This window comes from Mustela nivalis, assembly GCF_964662115.1.
Source record: "Mustela nivalis genome assembly, chromosome: 4".
Taxonomy (NCBI): Eukaryota; Metazoa; Chordata; class Mammalia; order Carnivora; family Mustelidae; genus Mustela; species Mustela nivalis.
This window is the reverse complement of record NC_139023.1, coordinates 58,436,476-58,453,973: the sequence shown is the minus strand read 5'-3', so window position 1 is coordinate 58,453,973 and position 17,498 is coordinate 58,436,476. Positions and strand designations below refer to the sequence as shown.

The 17,498-nt window shown below is 41.5% G+C and overlaps 1 long non-coding RNA gene across 1 annotated transcript in view; it reads right to left on the bottom strand.

The window, feature by feature from the left end:
- Window positions 1–4,437: 4,437 nt before the first annotated feature.
- LOC309863026 overlaps window positions 4,438–17,498 on the bottom strand; it is a 98,040-nt gene continuing 84,979 nt past the window's right edge. Inside the window, exons 11-12 of the long non-coding RNA XR_014310856.1 lie at window positions 14,427–14,480; window positions 4,438–4,633 (exon numbers count right to left, since the gene is read on the bottom strand). This is a non-coding gene — a long non-coding RNA (uncharacterized lncRNA). The remainder of the gene's footprint in view (window positions 4,634–14,426; window positions 14,481–17,498) is intronic.

Genomic DNA, 17,498 nt, shown 5'->3' with positions numbered 1-17,498 from the left:
CAAAGAAACTGAAAATCAGACTCTTAAATACAGAGAACAAACTGATGGTTACCAGATGAGAGGTGGGGAGGATGGGTGAAATAGGTGAAGGGGATTATGAGTACAGCTATCATAATGAGCACTGAGTAATATAAAGAATTGTTGAATCACTATATTGTACACTTGAAACTAATATAATGCTACATATTAGTTACACCGGAATTAATTTTTTAAAGTTCACTCAAATGGAACCAGAAGTCAAGAATATAACTCAATTATAGTCATTATCCCTTAACAACCAAGTTGGAAGCAATATTCAAAAGAAGGGAGGGGGAATCTAGTAGAATTCTTTAGTACCTGACTTTATCCAGTTAACTGTGTAAAAATATGGGAATTTTTAAAAAGCTCAAGGTTCTTGGTTTTTTTCTTCAAGAAAAGTGGCAAGAATATCCACTGGGAGAATCAAGTCCCTCAGAACTTCTCATCTTACCACACCAGTATTCTAACAGATTCCCCTCCATCCTGACAATGAATGCCTTAGTCAGCCTCCCAACAGAAAAACCAAGCAGGGAGAAGACAGAGCAGGGCAAGGACACGCTCTTGCAAGTCGAAATTTAAGCTGCTCTGAGTGTGTGCTAAGTGAGTGATCCCAGTGACGGAGCACAGAGATGGGAGCCTCATGGCCCCACCCTGGACCAGGCAGCACGCAGCCACTGTAGGCATCCAGCCCAAATCACTGGGTACTTCACTCTGTGGGTGAGACATTCCGTCTCCCCAGAATGAAGTGCTTGCTCTCAGGGGAGCCCCCAGCTCTGCCCTGCATGTAACTAGATACACTCAAATTTCAGTTCCTCGTTTTGCTGGTGCAACACTTTATACTTCAACTGTGAGAAACTGAATTATGTAAAAAGAGATTTAAAACAGGTTATTTCCTAAAGAAAAACTCAAAAGAAACAATGTCCTAAGTGAAGACTTTTCTAAACAGTCCTGGAGTTTTGTTTGTCTCCAAAGGACAAAGGGATTAACTTCAGCTATCCTAAAAGGGGGTGTAGTCAAGAGGCTTAATTAATGCGTGAATCAAAACTAAACATAACTACCATTGATTGGTCTTTCTTAGTTCCAGGCACCATGTCAAGAAGTTAATCAACATGCTTTTATTTAGGATGGCAGTCCCATGAGATAGTTCTTATTACCATCCTTTTATAGATGAAGGGTCATCTCAAAGAAGTGAGTGCTCATCCATGGTCATACACCAGGGCCAGACAAGGGTAAGGAAAGAGAGGCACCTAAATACAGTACTTAAGGAAGGTCTTACTTTCAAGCTTATATAAGTGCAGGGCTGCCACTGGAGTGTCACCTTAAATCTACATCCTACGAGCCTCCCTTGCTTCACCCTAGGCCTCTCATGTGCAACACAGCAGCAGTACACCTTGTATTCAAACTCAGGTCCATTTGGTTCCAAAGACCTGGATCACACCACTCATCCTGCTGTGGAGACGAGCAGCTCTATGCGTGATACTTTGTTCTAAAAGATGAGTCTCCACATAAAAACTGATATCACTGAAATGTGGTGTCAGCCCTAGGAACCCAGTAGAGTACCATGGGGCTGTGATATGTGCACACCTACAAATAAACACACACACTCCAGCATCACGAAAGGTCCTTGAGCACTATAAGAGAACCAGCCCCTCAGTCAAGCTGTAATCATAAAGTAACCCAATATTCTAAAAAGAAAAACCATTTGGTAGCTTTTCCCAATATGAAACAGGAGAGAACAAAAAATCTGCAATGTCTATTTGGAACCTAAATTATTGATCAATTTGTTCTGGAACAGAGGAGGTAGTGCTTATTTTTCATCAATGTAAAAACCAAAACCAAATTTATGATTAAATAACTATGGCCAACTCCCCAGGCCTGACTCTACCCTGCTCCCTGTTTAAGCCATAAAACTTCTAATTGCTCACCAGGGGGTGAATAAAACATGTTTCTGGAGGGCAGTAAGCTTGACTGCCATGAAGCTCACCGTCATCACTATGGGCTAGGAAGGGGAGAGTAGCTCAGACATTTGCTTTGTAGAAAATACTCTTTACTTCACCTGTTTTTGGTGGAGAGGATGTGTGGAAATTCTACAATGTCCAAGTTTTCAAAGTTACTTCAATTAAGACAAAAATTACTCAAAATGTTTTTTCCCTTGTCAGGCACGATTTCCCATTGTAATTTTCATTTTCCTCTGAAAAGCACTTTTTCCAAAAATAAAATGGCATATTTAGATTGAAAATGGGTATCAGGGCACCTGTGCCACTCAGTTAAGCCTCTGCTTTGAACTCAGGTCTGGATCCCAGGGTCCCCACTGAGCGGGAAGCCTGCTTCACTCTCTCTCTCTGCCATTCTTCCCTCTTGTGCTTTCTATCTCTCTCTGTCACATCAATAAATAAAATATTTTAAAATAAGAAAGGAAGGAAAATAATGGATATCATCCAGGTAGCCCACCAGACCAAAATGAGTTGGTCTGATAGGCATCTATCAGAAACCACCAGCCTCAAGACTGTAATAGGTTGTGAGGAGTTGGCCCACAAGAGACATAAGGAGAAACTAATGTTTTGATACTCCACACAACACACAACCTAGAAAGGTTTTCTTTGGAGCAGCAAAATGCCAAAGATTTAGCCTGGCAAAACTGACAGAGTATTGGCCCATCAATATCTGGTGGTATCTTTAACTTAGAGAAAACAATGAAATCATGATATTTTAATTCTGGTTTCCATCCAAAGAATCATAGTTTTATCTCCTCCAGCAAAGGAAAAGGAAATGGCGAAACTTGCACCACTTGAGATTGGGGATGAAGAGCAAAGTGGTAATAGAAGTAACAATCACTATCGTTATCACTGATGAAATGCTTCCATTAAGCCAAAGCTATGCCATGTTCTTTTCCCTATATTGTCATTGCAGTAACCCTGAAAGGAATGAATTTCACAGATAAGAAAGTTGACACTCGAGAAAAGCAAGTAACTTCTCAAAGCTCACTATTTAATCAGTGGCAGAGCCAAGTTTCTATCCCAAGTCCCTCTGACATCCAAACCAATGTGTTGCCCACTGTCTTTGGTTATACTTCAGCCTGTTCTTGTGATAAAGGACACACCAACTTTCTAGAACTCCTTGGATTCCATGATGTGGCTCCTGACCTGCAGATAAAATGTCACATCGCTTTAGGTAGTTCTGAAAACTTTCCTCTTGAACAAAAACCTTTAAAACTCCACTAGAGGTAGACAGTATTAAATAAATAAATAAATAAATAAATGTCTGCAATCCCCAAAAGTTACAAGCCAAGAACATACTCAAGATATTATAAACCATTAAATAACATTTAGTGGAGAATGAGCACTTCATTGCATTAATCCACTGAAAATTGTCCTTCTCAGCATTCCACAAAACAATGGTATCACAGTTATTATCACTGAGAAGATCTCTCATCATTAACAAGTAGAAATAAGCTCTCAAACTCTAGCCTGACCCTCAGACCATGTACTTTTCAGGTGCCTATTTTTTTCTTATTATTTCATTTTTTAGAGCAGTTTTTGATTTACAACTAAATTGAGAAAACGGTACAGAGATTTCCCGTATGCCCTTCTGACCCTACACATGCAGAGCCTTTTCCATTACCAACACCCCCACCAGAACAGTACCTGTGTTGCCACTGCTAAACCTACACTAACACATTGTAATCACCCAAAGTTCACAGTTGACCTTAGGGTTCACTCTTGGTGTTTGATATACGTGCTATAGGTTTGTAGAATGACATGTATCCACCATTAAACCACTATCATGCAGAGAAATTCCACTGCCCTAAAAACCTCCATGCTTCATCTGTTCATACTTCCCTCCCTCAACCCCTGACAACTGCTAATTTTCTCTTATTAATTCCATAGTTTTGTCTTTTCCAAAAAGTCAGGTAATTGGAGTCATACAGACTGGCTTCTTTCACTTAGTAATATGCATTTAGGTTTCCTCCTTGTCTTTTGATAGCTGGGTTGCTTATATCTTTTTCATGTTAAATAATACACCATTATCTGGATGCACTCTAGTTTATTTATCCATTCACCTACTGAAGTATATCTTGGTTCTTCCAGGTTTGGGTGACTATAAGTCAAGCTGCTCTAAACACTGTGTGCAGATTTTTGTGTGGACATAAGTTTTCAACACTTTTGGGTAAATACTAAGAAGCACGATTACTGGATTATATACTAAGAGTATGTTTAGTTTTGAACTAAACGGTCCTCCAAAATAGTGGTACCATTTTGCATTCCCATGAAGGTATCTCTTTTCATTTTATATCCCTTGTTCTTTACACCATAGCACATAGCCAACACCCAGCAAACAGCAAGTACCCAATAGATATTTGTGGAATAAACAAAGAAAGAGTTGTTGTATAGCTTTTTTTTTTTTAATCACCAAGCACTTACTTGTTCAGCAAATATTTATAAAGCACCAATAAATTCAGACTAGGGGGTAGATATTAGAGATACAAGAATGGAAGATACTAAGTTTTATCTTGTGTTTTCTAATACTCAGAATAACACAGGTTTTGGGTCATACAGATACAGAGGCTCATCCTGCCTCCGTCATCATGCCAGCCTCTACCAGTCTGTTCCATCACCTATTGAATAATGAAAAAATGAATTAATTTCTTGGGTATTGGGGTGGAATAAATGAGATAATGTATAATGTATATAAAATGACAATTACATGCTTCTCGCATAGTATAAGCTCCAAAGTAGTAGCTAGGCTCATTGTTACCATTTGTTTATGATAAAAGATTTTCCTTTTTTTTTAATCTTTAAAAAAAAAGTCCATATTCTTCACAAATCCACTCTTTTCTTGAGGTGAAGTCAGTTTCATGATGGCCTTCCCTAAAAGGAATAATTAATTGGGAACTCCAAGCAGAAGAGACAGGCATCTCAAATGCCACCCAGAAATCCTGGATTGAAAGCAGCTTTGGTAGTTTTGGGGAAGCCCAACACCAGGTTAAGTGTGGGGAGAGGAGCGTGCCCCCTTTGCTACAGGTGGAACCTCCTGCCATAGGCCTAGAGTAACAGATCTTGTCTTGTAGCCCTCACAGAGATCCACCACCTCCCAGAGAAGTAAAACTCATATTTACTATGACATTATCACAGTGGGGGAGGGAATTTTTTTTTACAACAGTTGATGGGTGTGACTCTGCAAGTGGACTACCTTACTAGACATATCTGAAATGGGAAACTAGCTAAGTCACTTGCTGAGAGAGTTCTGACATCTTCTCTATACAGCTTCCTCAAAAAGCACCAAGCAAAAATAACAACCCTAGGAATCAAGAAAAATGGCCACCAGGAAGTAGCCTCAGTCCTTCCTTGGCATGGTTTTAATATGCATGTCTGCCAGTCCCTGGGGCTTCCTGCCACCCCACACAGCTGGGCATCTCTCTGCCTTATCAATATTCACTGTTCTCAGGGCTCCCCTAAGCAAGTTTCAAGAGGCTCTGATGTAGTGCTTTTGGATTATTGTACAAATAAACCGAGACAGTTTCTTGTGCTAATTAAGAGTATGTCCTCTGGCATTATTCTGGCTGTAATTCTCATTAGCTAGGACACCTTGGGCAAATTACCTACACCTTTGTGTCTCAATTTCACCATCTGTAAAATGAGGATAATACAGTATCTAGTAATAGCATCATTTTCAAGAAGATAAAAAAAAACATAACACAAACATAGGGTGCATAGCTTCAAAGCTTTTTCTAACTCATTATTAAGTTGGGGACCAACAGGTTGTAAAAATTATTCAAAGAACATTTGAGGGATTGAGATTTTATAAACACTGAAAAAATTATATCAGAATAAGACCATTAGATTTGCTATAAAGCTGGTTAAAATACTGTAGGCAATAAATCCATTATCTTTGGAGTTATCTTGTCTATTATACATCTCTACCAAACAAAACCTACACGTTAACAGCTGATTTGAAGAGTGTGGACCCTAAGTAACAAGAAACATAAGTGAGATGACCTAGAACCACACCATCAAATATGGTAGCCACTAATCTCATATGGCTACTTAAATTCAAACTTAATTAAAAATAAATAAAATTAAAAATTCAGTATCTCAATAGCCACATTTTAAGAGCCCAATAGCCAGATATAGCTAGGGACTACCGTGTGGGAAAGGGTAGAATAGAGCATTTCCAATCATAGCTCAATGTTTTAGTGGATAGCAGCACCCTCAAAAAATCTTGGGTGGCATTGTTAGCTTCCTATGGGTGCTGAAACTAATTACCACAAACTTAGTGGCCTAAAACAATACAGGGGCTCCTGGTGACTCAGTAGGTTAAGCACCTGCCTTCGGCTGGGGTTGTGATCCCAGAGTCCCTGGATCAAGCCCTGCATCAGGCTCCCTGCTCAGTGGAGAGTCTGCTTCTCCCTTTGCCCCTCCCCCTGCTTGTGTGCTCTCTGTCTCTGTCAGATAAATAAATAAAACCTTAAAAAATAAAAAAAATGTGAAAATAAAAATTAAAAAATTAAATAACAAACTTATTATCTCATGATTCTATAAGTCTGTAAGTCTGGCTTAGCTCAACTGGTTTCTCTGTTCCAGGTTTCCAAGGCCAAACCCAAGGTGCCAGGCAGCTGGGCTCCTACTGGGGAGCTGTGGGGAGATTCTACTTCCAAGCTCCATTAGGTGGAAAGTAGGACGGAGGCCCACTCCCTTGCTAGCTGTCAGCCAGGGGCTGTGGTCCTTCTGCTGCTTTCCATGTGGCCCTCTCTAGCAACACAGGTCAAGTCCCTCGGATGTCTCCAATTCCTCTTCTGCTGTATCTCTCAAACTGACAACAGCTGGAGAGCAGTCTCTGCTTTTATTAAAGCCTCCAGTGATTAGGTCATGCTTTCCCAGACAATCCAGTAGAATATCTCTATCTGAAACCCTATAACCTTAATTACATCTGCAAAGTCCTTTTTACCACATGACATCATAAATTCACAGGATCCAGTGTGGACACCTTCAGGGAGCCAATATTCTGCCTGACACAGTGGGCTTGCTAGACAATGTTCAGTATGATCTCAAGAGAATATGAAATCCAACTTTTGTCTTGTTTCCAAGCATTGGGTGTTCCCAGAGTTCTCACTAGGATTAAATATATGACCCACCTAATGTGCCTAAAACAGGGCCTGGTGTCAAATAAGAGCTATAGAAGTGTAACATTAAACCTTCTGTGCCTCAGTTTCCTTACTTGTTAGATTTGAGTAGTAACTGTGTCTTCAGCATGAGGTTGTTGGAAGGATGCAAAGGCTAAGTTGTGTTAATAATTAAGCACAGCGCTCTGTACAGAATGCCCTTGGTCTTAGTGAAGAGACAAAGGGGACAGTGTTGGCAAACAGCAGTCTTGCTCCTGTGGGGTGGAGGAAGAAAGGTCTGGCTCCTCCCCTGCCCACGCACCCACTGCACCCTGAATTTCAGGTACAGGTGGAGGGACAGTAACCAAACCCCCAGAGGCCCAATGAGGACAGCTCTCCCCTTCAATGAGCTGTCTGTCTCAAGAAAAACACCTTAGGCTTCCTCCTGGGATCACAAGGAGAACAGGAATCTGTAGAAGTGTGGGCCAGAGAGGACACAGGGAGTGGAGACGAATGGCCAAATGCCCCCTGGGTCCCTCTGTGAAAGCCAAAGGAGCCACTGCAGGTTTGAGTCCTCCTCTCTGAAACCTTTTGGAGTGTAAAATCAATGTGAAAAGAGCAGATTTTATTGGTCTACTGTTAAAAGAAGAACTCAAGCGCTTTGGATCTTGATCTTGTGTTGTCTGTGAAACTGCTCCTGCCTCCCCACCATTGGGGGGGGGGGGGTGGTGGCACTATCCCTCCCTCTTTTGTGTCTGCATTGCACCCCAATGGGAACTTAAAGTGGCAGCAATTCTGTCACTTCCTTGTATTCATTTTTGTTTCAGGTACAAATCTCATGAGGGTCATGCACACATACACACAAGAAACGTGCCTCTCTTTTTTGGGATTCGATGCAGTGGTTATGCTGAACCCCTCTTCCCACAGGAGGCTCATGTCAGTCCATACAGGGTGTCCCCCTCCTCTGCCTGGAGCCTTACACACAGCTTGAGGCTGACATAGAACCAAGGCTGTGGAAGCCACACAGGGCAGGGAGGATGGCAGGGCAGCTGGTCGTCATAGCCATGAAGCCCCACCCTTAGTTAGCACGCCCAGCATCGGGAGGACTCTCAGTGGTCAGTTCCTACAGGACACTCCTGGGCCCATAAGAGTGGCTTTCCCATAACCCTGTGCTGTTCCACACACACAGAAGCATCTTGTGACTGCTCAGCCAGCCATACCGGCTCTACAGTCCAGAGCCATCACAGATGGATGTGCCCTGCTTGCCCTGCCGTTGACATCTGATTCATGCAGCTTTTTCCTGAAGTAATCTCCCCACACAGGTACACACCTGCAGGCAGCCCTCCTCAACTCCTGCTTCTTCTCCAATCAGGGGGTGGCCAGCTAAAGCCGCTTCCCCAGCCCCAAGGGGTGAGTGCCCCCAGACTGGTCACATGGATAATCACTTAAAACTAATTACTCACTTGTGTCAGAGAGATGGCCTCCAAACATCTGGTTTGGATAATCCTCCTCTCCTCCCCACAGCCCAGCCTGAAACGTTCTACCAAATGTTGCAGGAAAACATACAACCTGCACAGCATCCCAGGTGTCCATGGCCAACTGTGCAGGCCAACCCTTGGGAACAAATGTGTACCCGGAAGAGAGGCTCAGATTTCAGTGTGGTCATTTTCCACAATTCAGGACAGAATGCACCCATCCCTTCCCTCTCTATCACCCCAAGAGAGGAACTTCACCCTGAAATCAGACTCTAAGACACAAAGTTCCAGGGCTCTGTGATGCAGGCATTTTACACTTTCAACGCAATCCATCCATTCATTTATGTGTTTATTCAATAAACCTTTAATAGACCTAACTAGACCCAAGGTGCCAGATAGTAGGAAATCCAGAGAAAGTCTCTGAGATCACCTGTTACAAACCTCTCTTGCTAGACAGTGGTCCTGGAGAGGAGGAGGTAACACCCAGAGCCCACAGCCACTTCAGTAGGTTAGCCTGGACTACCGCCTACTGCACTGATCACAACACCCATGGGGACAATGAGGCCTGAGGCTCCTGAGCACAGCTGGTTGCAGAGGTCAGCTCAGACATGGAGACTTTCTCTCCTTCCTCTTCTCTCCATCAGCCTCCCACACCACGGAGAAAACATCAGTTTGGTTTCATGCTGTCTGCTGTTGTTGCTACAACAACTTCATTCACACCAGCAAAGAGATCCTTGTTATTCATCAGGTTGCTATACAAAGGAATTTAAAGCTTTCCAGAACCTTCAGGGCATCTACTATGTTGAGATCTGTCTAAGACATATAAGAAGCTGTCACTTCGCTTCTCTTCTGTGAGGAGTAGCTTGAAAAGTCCCTCACTGTTAGAGATGTCCCAACACTGGGGTAATTCCATGTGGCTTTTCCCAACACTAGAGTTGGTCAGCCCCCACTTCTCTGCCTGTGGACATGGAGAGCTGGCTCGAATCCCACCTCAGCCCATTTCAGCAGCTCTCCAACTGACCTCTTAGCTTCCACCCACCGCTGTCCCTGGAATGATCTCTTTAAAATACAGAGCCAATTAGGACCCTTGTCCCACCCACCCTACTAAAGTCATCTTCATGGCCTCCTAAGCCAGAAATAATTTTGAAGAACTTCATTGGCAAGACCTTACACGATCTGACAGCAACTGACCTTACCAGCCTCATCTTCCAGCACTCTCCACATCCCTCCTCCAGGCCCTGTGATCCAATGACACCAAACACTACACTGTTCCCCACTACCCTGTTTATTGTTTTCATACCATTCCACACCCTGAATGCCTTTCCCGATACCTCCACCTGGAAATCTCCAAGTCACCTTCACCCATTCAGTTGTCAACACATTGGTCAATTATTCACCATTGTCCTAACAAAGTGAATTGTGGCTTTGTCTATTCCTGTGCTACTTTCCACATTTATCTACCACGTTATACTTTGTTTGCTAAACTAAACACTGTACACTGCTTAGCACAATTATTTTAATAAATCAACATCAAGACATATTTTTAGTATCTCTATTTCTAATTCCTGATGTAGTGCCACGGCATAGAGTAAACACTCCAGTTACGTTTGACAAAGAAAGGAAAGGAAGGGAAGGGAAGGGGAGAGGAAGGGAGGGGAAGGAGAGAGTTGGAGAGGGAAGAGGAGGGTTGGGGAGGGAAGGAAAGAGGAGGGGGGATGAGGGGGAGGGAAAGGGAGGGAAGGAAGGAATGGGAAGGAAGGAAAGAAGAGGAGCGGGGAGGGGAGGCAAGGGAAGGCAAGGGGAGACTAGCGGGGAGAAAAGAGAGAAAAAGAAAGGCCGAGATGTTCCTAACCCAAGCTCACCTATACTTTGTTTTCCTCATTTTCACCCCCTACCTACATCTGACAGTAGCACTGCATATTCATCCGGCCATTTCTTAACTTTGGGGTACAGTAGATGAAGGAACTGAAGCAAGATTTGCAGTGTGAAGCAGAAATTTTTTTTTTTCCTATATACTCCCAAAGCCACCAAAAAATTAAATTAGTGGTTTTGACATTTTTCTGCCTACTTGCTGGTCTAAGCCTCAAAATAGAGCCTCTATAGTCCTTTCTTATAGCCCATCTCAGTGTTTATAAGGTGGTAGAGATTGTGGGACTTACCTGTTCCTGGGCCAAGGTCAGAGGGAGCAAAGTACGGCTTTATTAGACTTTGGAAAAGTTCCCAATAGGAGGCTCCTTCTCACATATATGTGTCATGGCTGGTAAAATACATCTAGTAGGTTCTAACCGTGCTGAAAGTGTGGGCTATGGTCAGTAACCCTCACCTAATATATCACCAGAGATCTTGCTTCTACTACCTTTTGTTCCTCACTCCTCTCTCTGCGGCTGCGCTGTGTGAGGCCACTAGGAAACTGTTAGCGTTCCCTTCCCTCAGGACAGTCTTGTTACTCAGATTCACTACAGGTGGGGGTTGGGGATTTATGCATTGTGACACAATCAGAGGCTCCTAGAAACAGGGGTACCTTAAAAAGTCATCTATCCAAGTTTCTCACTTTACAATGGAGGAAGCTGGGGGTGCACTGGGGAATGAGCCCTCTGCTATTACTAACCAGAAGTGAATGAACTAGCTAAAGAAGCATTCTGAAACCCACTTTCTACCCTGTTTGGGTCACTCTGGGCACCAGAACCCTAACTGCAATAGACAGTTCAGCTTACAGAGTTCAGGCATCTCTACCGAGTTATACCTGTGTGTGGGCAAGTGTGGGTGATTAACTCAGCACCTTACAACAACAGGGTTCATTCAAAAGCACTGATCTCATACTCTGAAAAGAAAAATAACTATATTTTCTTGACTGATAACCTAAGCTTGTGGTCACACAAAAACAGCTTCTAGTTCTTCCTTCAGTAGAAGTCCTGAGCTGCAAAAAGTAAGGAAAGACCACCTGTTCTGGTCTGCTCTGGGTACTTGTCTTCTTGCAGGCTATGATAACCCTCTCAGGGCCTTACAACTCTCCTCCCTCGTGAATGCCACTTCCTTTCCTGAGACAAAGTCATCATTTCCAGCTTCAGCTTGTGCTTTTCTCTAAGCTTCTTTGCTCTAGCAATAAAAGGCTATTTCTATATTTGACAACTTTTACAAAAAGGTTAGGTGGAGGAGGGGGAGTTCCAATGTACAAATGGATTGGCTCCATTGGCTGGAAGCAAGGTGACTTGTTATTTCCTGTGTAATATTAATAAACACTCACCCTAAGTGGAGCAGGTCAGGGTATTTCCTGCTTAACCATCTCATGCCTTAACTCCATGGACTACATTACCAGAGGAGAGTAAGGCTGTGGGGAGCTGTTGGGATTTCTTTTTTAATATAGCTTGATCTGGTGCAATAACTTTCCAGAAAATAAATTACCTAAATTCAAAGAGTGATATTTCCCTGGACAGCATTGTGGACTCCAGGCTAATGAGATTTGGACCCTTTGAAAAATACTTAATCTACCAAGTTCAGGACTCAGATAGCACTGAGCTAAAGACTTAACGTTATTTCATTTGAGTCTCATAATGGCCCTACGAGAAAAATACTATTGTCATTACCACCTTGCAAATAAAGATGCTAAGGTTTAAACTGGTTGAGCTATGCAGTATTACACACATTAAGTGGCAGGATTAGCTCCATTGGTGCTCCAGCCAAAGTAGAGCATTTAATCATTGCACCAGAAACCTACAGTAATGGACAGTGTTGTACTCCTGTGTTGAAGTGCAAGAAACTATGTTTAAATAGAAGCCGCATTTCTGCCAAGGCACTATTCCTGGACTGTCAAGTGTCATATAGTCTCATATATCTCTGCTATGGCCTATCACCTTCTTTCATCTCTGCTATCTCTCAACAATTTTTTCATCCATCTTCCAAAGTCTCAGCACTTTGGCCAGCTCATCTCTTGGCAAGTCCAGAGATGACAGTACAATGTATTAAACCTAAGGTTTACCTGTGAAGGGGAAATAGAGATCATGACTTTGAGTGACTGAGTAGGAGTTAGGTAATGATGAAAAAAATTCATGTCAGAAATCTCAGCTGAGTGTCTCTAAGGTTTGGGACACAACATGTAAATCCACTTTGTCTTTTTCATATGCCCTTAATTAAGCTCACCCTGGTTTGTAGTCTGCATTCTCTTATTATTCCCAATCCTACCTCTTTATACTCTTTATACTTCTTCTACCCAATTCCATACTTGAATTTTATTTTTATTCTGTTGTTGGGTAAAACGTTCTGTAGATATTTTTTAGGTCTAGTTGACTTAGTGTTGGTGAAACCTTCCATTTCCTTGTTATCTGCTTCCTAGCTGTTCCATTTATTATCCAAAGTGAGGCTTGTGTGGAGCTCTAAAGTTAGGTTTACTTTAATTATGTGTTTATAGTTGTATCTTTTTGGTAAGTTGATCATTTCACCAATATAAAATACCTTCGTTTGTCTCCTGTAACAGTTTTTTGTGTTTTTGCTTTACTTTAGTTATTTTATCCAGCACTAGTAGAGCCACTCAGCTCACTTTTGATTACTATTTGCACGATATGAATTTCTCAATTATTTTACTTTCAACCTGTTTGTTGAATTTAAATGTGTCTCTTTTTATTTTATTTTATTTAAATTCAATTAATTAACATAGAGTATATCACTAGTTTCAGATGTAGAGTTCAGTTATTCATCAATTGCATATAATACCCCGTGCTCATTACATCATGTGCCCTCCTTAATACTCATCACCCAGTTACCCCACTCCCTCACCCACTACTCTCCAGCAACCCTCAGTTTGTTCTCTATAGTTAAGAGTCTCTTATTGTTTGTCTCCCTCTCTGATTTTTGTCTTATTTTATTTTCCCCTCTCTTCTCCTATGGTCCTGTTTTGTTTCTTAAATTCCACATATGAGTAAAACCATATGATAATTGCTTTTCTCTGACTGAGTTATTTCACTTAGATAATACCCTACAGTTCCATCCACATCACTACAAATGGTATGATTTCATCTTTTTTAATGACTAAGTAATATTCCATTGTATATATACACTACATCTTCTTTATCCATTCATCTGTCGATGGACATCTGAGGTCTTTCTATAGTTTGTAAATGTGTCTTTTATAGACAGCATATGGTTGGATGATTTTTAAAAATCTATTCTGCTCATCTCTGCCTTTTAATTGGAGTGTTTAATACATTTGTATTTAGTGTAATTACTTATGAGGTAGGATTTGTGTCTGCTATTTTGCTATTTGTTTTCTGTATGTTTGATTTTTTTTCTTTTTCTACCCTTAAATCACAACATTTATTTGTATTAAAGAGTTATTTTTAATTTTCTTGTTTCTTTCACTATTTTTTTCATCCATTTTCTTAGTGGTTGTCAGGGAATTACAATATATATTTTAATTTATACCAACATAGCACAGATTAATACCAACTTAATTTCAATAGTGAATGAAACTCTGCTCCTTTGTGTTGTTATTTCATACAAATTATATCTTCTTACATTGTATGTCCACCAATACAAATTTGTAATTATTGCTATATGCAGCTTTCTTTTAAGTCAGGCAAGAGGGGAAAAAGTTACAAACAAAAAATACATTTATACTATTTTCTATTTACCTATGTAGTTACCTTACTGATTTTCTGTTTTCTTGTGCAGATTCAAGTTACTCTCAGGTGTCCTTTCATTTATTTTAGCCTGATTGATCCTTTTAGTATTTATAAAGGCTAGTAAAAATTTTTCTCAAGTTTTGTGTTTATCTTGGAATGTTTAAATTTCACCTTTTGAAGTATAGCTGTGTGAAATAAAGAATTCTTGGTTGATATTACTTTCTTTCAGCACCTTGAATATGGTATTCCACTGCCTTCTGGACTCCATGATTTCTGATGGAAAATCAACAGTTAATCTTAATTAAGGGTCCTTAGTACATGACTTATTAAGGGTCCTTAGTACATGAGTGATCACTGCTCTCTTGCTGCTTTTAAGAATCTCTTTGATGGTGGGGCGCCTGGGTGGCTCAGTGGGTTAAGCCGCTGCCTTCGGCTCAGGTCATGATCTCAGGGTCCTGGGATCGAGTCCCGCATCAGGCTCTCTGCTCAGCAGGGAACCTGCTTCCTCCTCTCTCTCTCTCTGCCTGCCTCTCGGCCTACTTGTGATCTCTCTCTGTCAAATAAATAAATAAAATCTTTAAAAAAAAAAAAAAGAGTCAAGATGGCGGAGAAGTAGCAGGCTGAGACTACTTCAGCTAGCCAGAGACCAGCTAGATAGCTTATCTAAAGATTGCAAACACCTGAAAATCCATCGGCAGATCGAAGAGAAGAAGAAGAGCAATTCTGGAAACAGAAAAACAACCACTTTCTGAAAGGTAGGACCAGCAGAGAAGTGAATCCAAAGCGACGAGAAGACAGACCCTGGGGGGAGGGGCCGGCTCCCGGCAAGCGGCGGAGCAACCGCGCACAAAATCAGGACTTTTAAAAGTCTGTTCCGCTGAGGGACATCGCTCCAGAGGCTAAACCCGCGGGGTCAGCGTGGCCTCAGGTCCCGCAGGGTCACAGAAGGATCGGGGGTGTCTGAGTGTCGCAGAGCTTGCGGGTATTGGAACGGGAAAGTCGGCTACAGAGACAGAGCCGACAGTAAGCTCACAGCTCGGGGTGACCTTGAACCGGTCGCAGGCTCGGTGAGCTCGGAGCGCGGCCAGAGGTCAGGCAGACGGGAGTAACTGGCGCTGTTCTCTGAGGGCGCACTGAGGAGTAGGGCCCCAGGTTCTCAGCTCCTCCTGACCGGAGACCAGGAGGCCACCATTTGTATTCCCGTCCTCCGGAACTCTACGGAAAGCGCTCAGGGAACAAAAGCTCCTGAAAGCAAACCCGAGCTGATTACTCACCCTGGCCCCGGGTAAGGGCGGAGCAATTCCGCCTGGGGCAAAGACACTTGAGAATCACTACAACAGGCCCCTCCCTCAGAAGATCAACAAGAAATCCAGCAGAGACCAAGTTCACCTACCAAGGAGTGCGGTTTCAATACCAAGGAGAGCAGCAGAATTCCGGAGGAGGAGAAAGCCAAGCACGGAACTCATGGCTTTTTCCCTGTGATTTTTTTTTTTTTTTTTTAAGTCTTGCAGTTAATTTAATTTTTTTCTTTTTCATTTTTTTTTTTTTTTTTCGCCTTCGGGTAAATTTTTTTTTTTTTTAACTGTTACCTTTTTCTTTTTAAACGATTTTTTACTAGTTTATCTAATATATATATATTTTCTTTTTCATATTTTTCTTATTTGTTTTCTTTTTATAAAATCTTTTCTTTTCTTTTTTCTTTTTTTTTCTTTCTTCCTTTTTGAACCTCTTTTTATCCCCTTTCTCCCCCCTCACGATTTTGGATCTCTTCTAATTTGGTTAAAGCATATTTTCCTGGGGTTGTTGCCACCCTTTTAGTATTTTACTTGACCCTTCATACACTCTTATCTGGACAAAATGACAAGACGGAAAAATTCAACACAAAAAAAAGAACAAGAGGCAGTACCGAAGGCTAGGGACCTAATCAATACAGACATTGGTAATATGTCAGATCTAGAGTTCAGAATGACAATTCTCAAGGTTCTAGCCGGGCTCGAAAAAGGCATGGAAGATATTAGAGAAACCCTCTCGAGAGATATAAAAGCCCTTTCTGGAGAAATAAAAGAACTAAAATCTAACCAAGTTGAAATCAAAAAAGCTATTAATGAGGTGCAATCAAAAATGGAGGCTCTCACTGCTAGGATAAATGAGGCAGAAGAAAGAATTAGTGATATAGAAGACCAAATGACAGAGAATAAAGAAGCTGAGCAAAAGACGGACAAACAGCTACTGGACCACGAGGGGAGAATTCGAGAGATAAGTGACACCATAAGACGAAACAACATTAGAATAATTGGGATTCCAGAAGAAGAAGAAAGAGACAGAGGAGCAGAAGGTATACTAGAGAGAATTATTGGGGAGAATTTCCCTAATATGGCAAAGGGAACGAGCATCAAAATTCAGGAGGTTCAGAGAACGCCCCTCAAAATCAATAAGAATAGGCCCACACCCCGTCACCTAATAGTAAAATTTACAAGTCTCAGTGACAAAGAGAAAATCCTGAAAGCAGCCCGGGAAAAGAAGTCTATAACATACAATGGTAAAAATATTAGATTGGCAGCTGACTTATCCACAGAGACCTGGCAGGCCAGAAAGAGCTGGCATGATATTTTCAGAGCACTAAACGAGAAAAACATGCAGCCCAGAATACTATATCCAGCTAGGCTATCATTGAAAATAGAAGGAGAGATTAAAAGCTTCCAGGACAAACAACAACTGAAAGAATTTGCAAACACCAAACCAGCTCTACAGGAAATCTTGAAAGGGGTCCTCTAAGCAAAGAGAGAGCCTACAAGTGGTAGATCAGAAAGGAACAGAGACCATATACAGTAACAGTCACCTTACAGGCAATACAATGGCCCTAAATTCATATCTCTCAATAGTTACCCTGAATGTTAATGGGCTTAATGCCCCTGTCAAAAGACACAGGGTATCAGAATGGATAAAAAAACAAAACCCATCTATATGTTGCCTCCAAGAAACTCATTTTAAGCCCGAAGACACCTCCAGATTTAAAGTGAGGGGGTGGAAAAGAATTTACCATGCTAATGGACATCAGAAGAAAGCAGGAGTGGCAATCCTTATATCAGATCAATTAGATTTTAAGCCAAAGACTATAATAAGAGATGAGGAAGGACACTATATCATACTCAAAGGGTCTGTCCAACAAGAAGATTTAACAATTTTAAATATCTATGGCCCCAACGTGGGAGCAGCCAACTATATAAACCAATTAATAACAAAATCAAAGAAACACATCAACAATAATACAATAATAGTAGGGGACTTTAA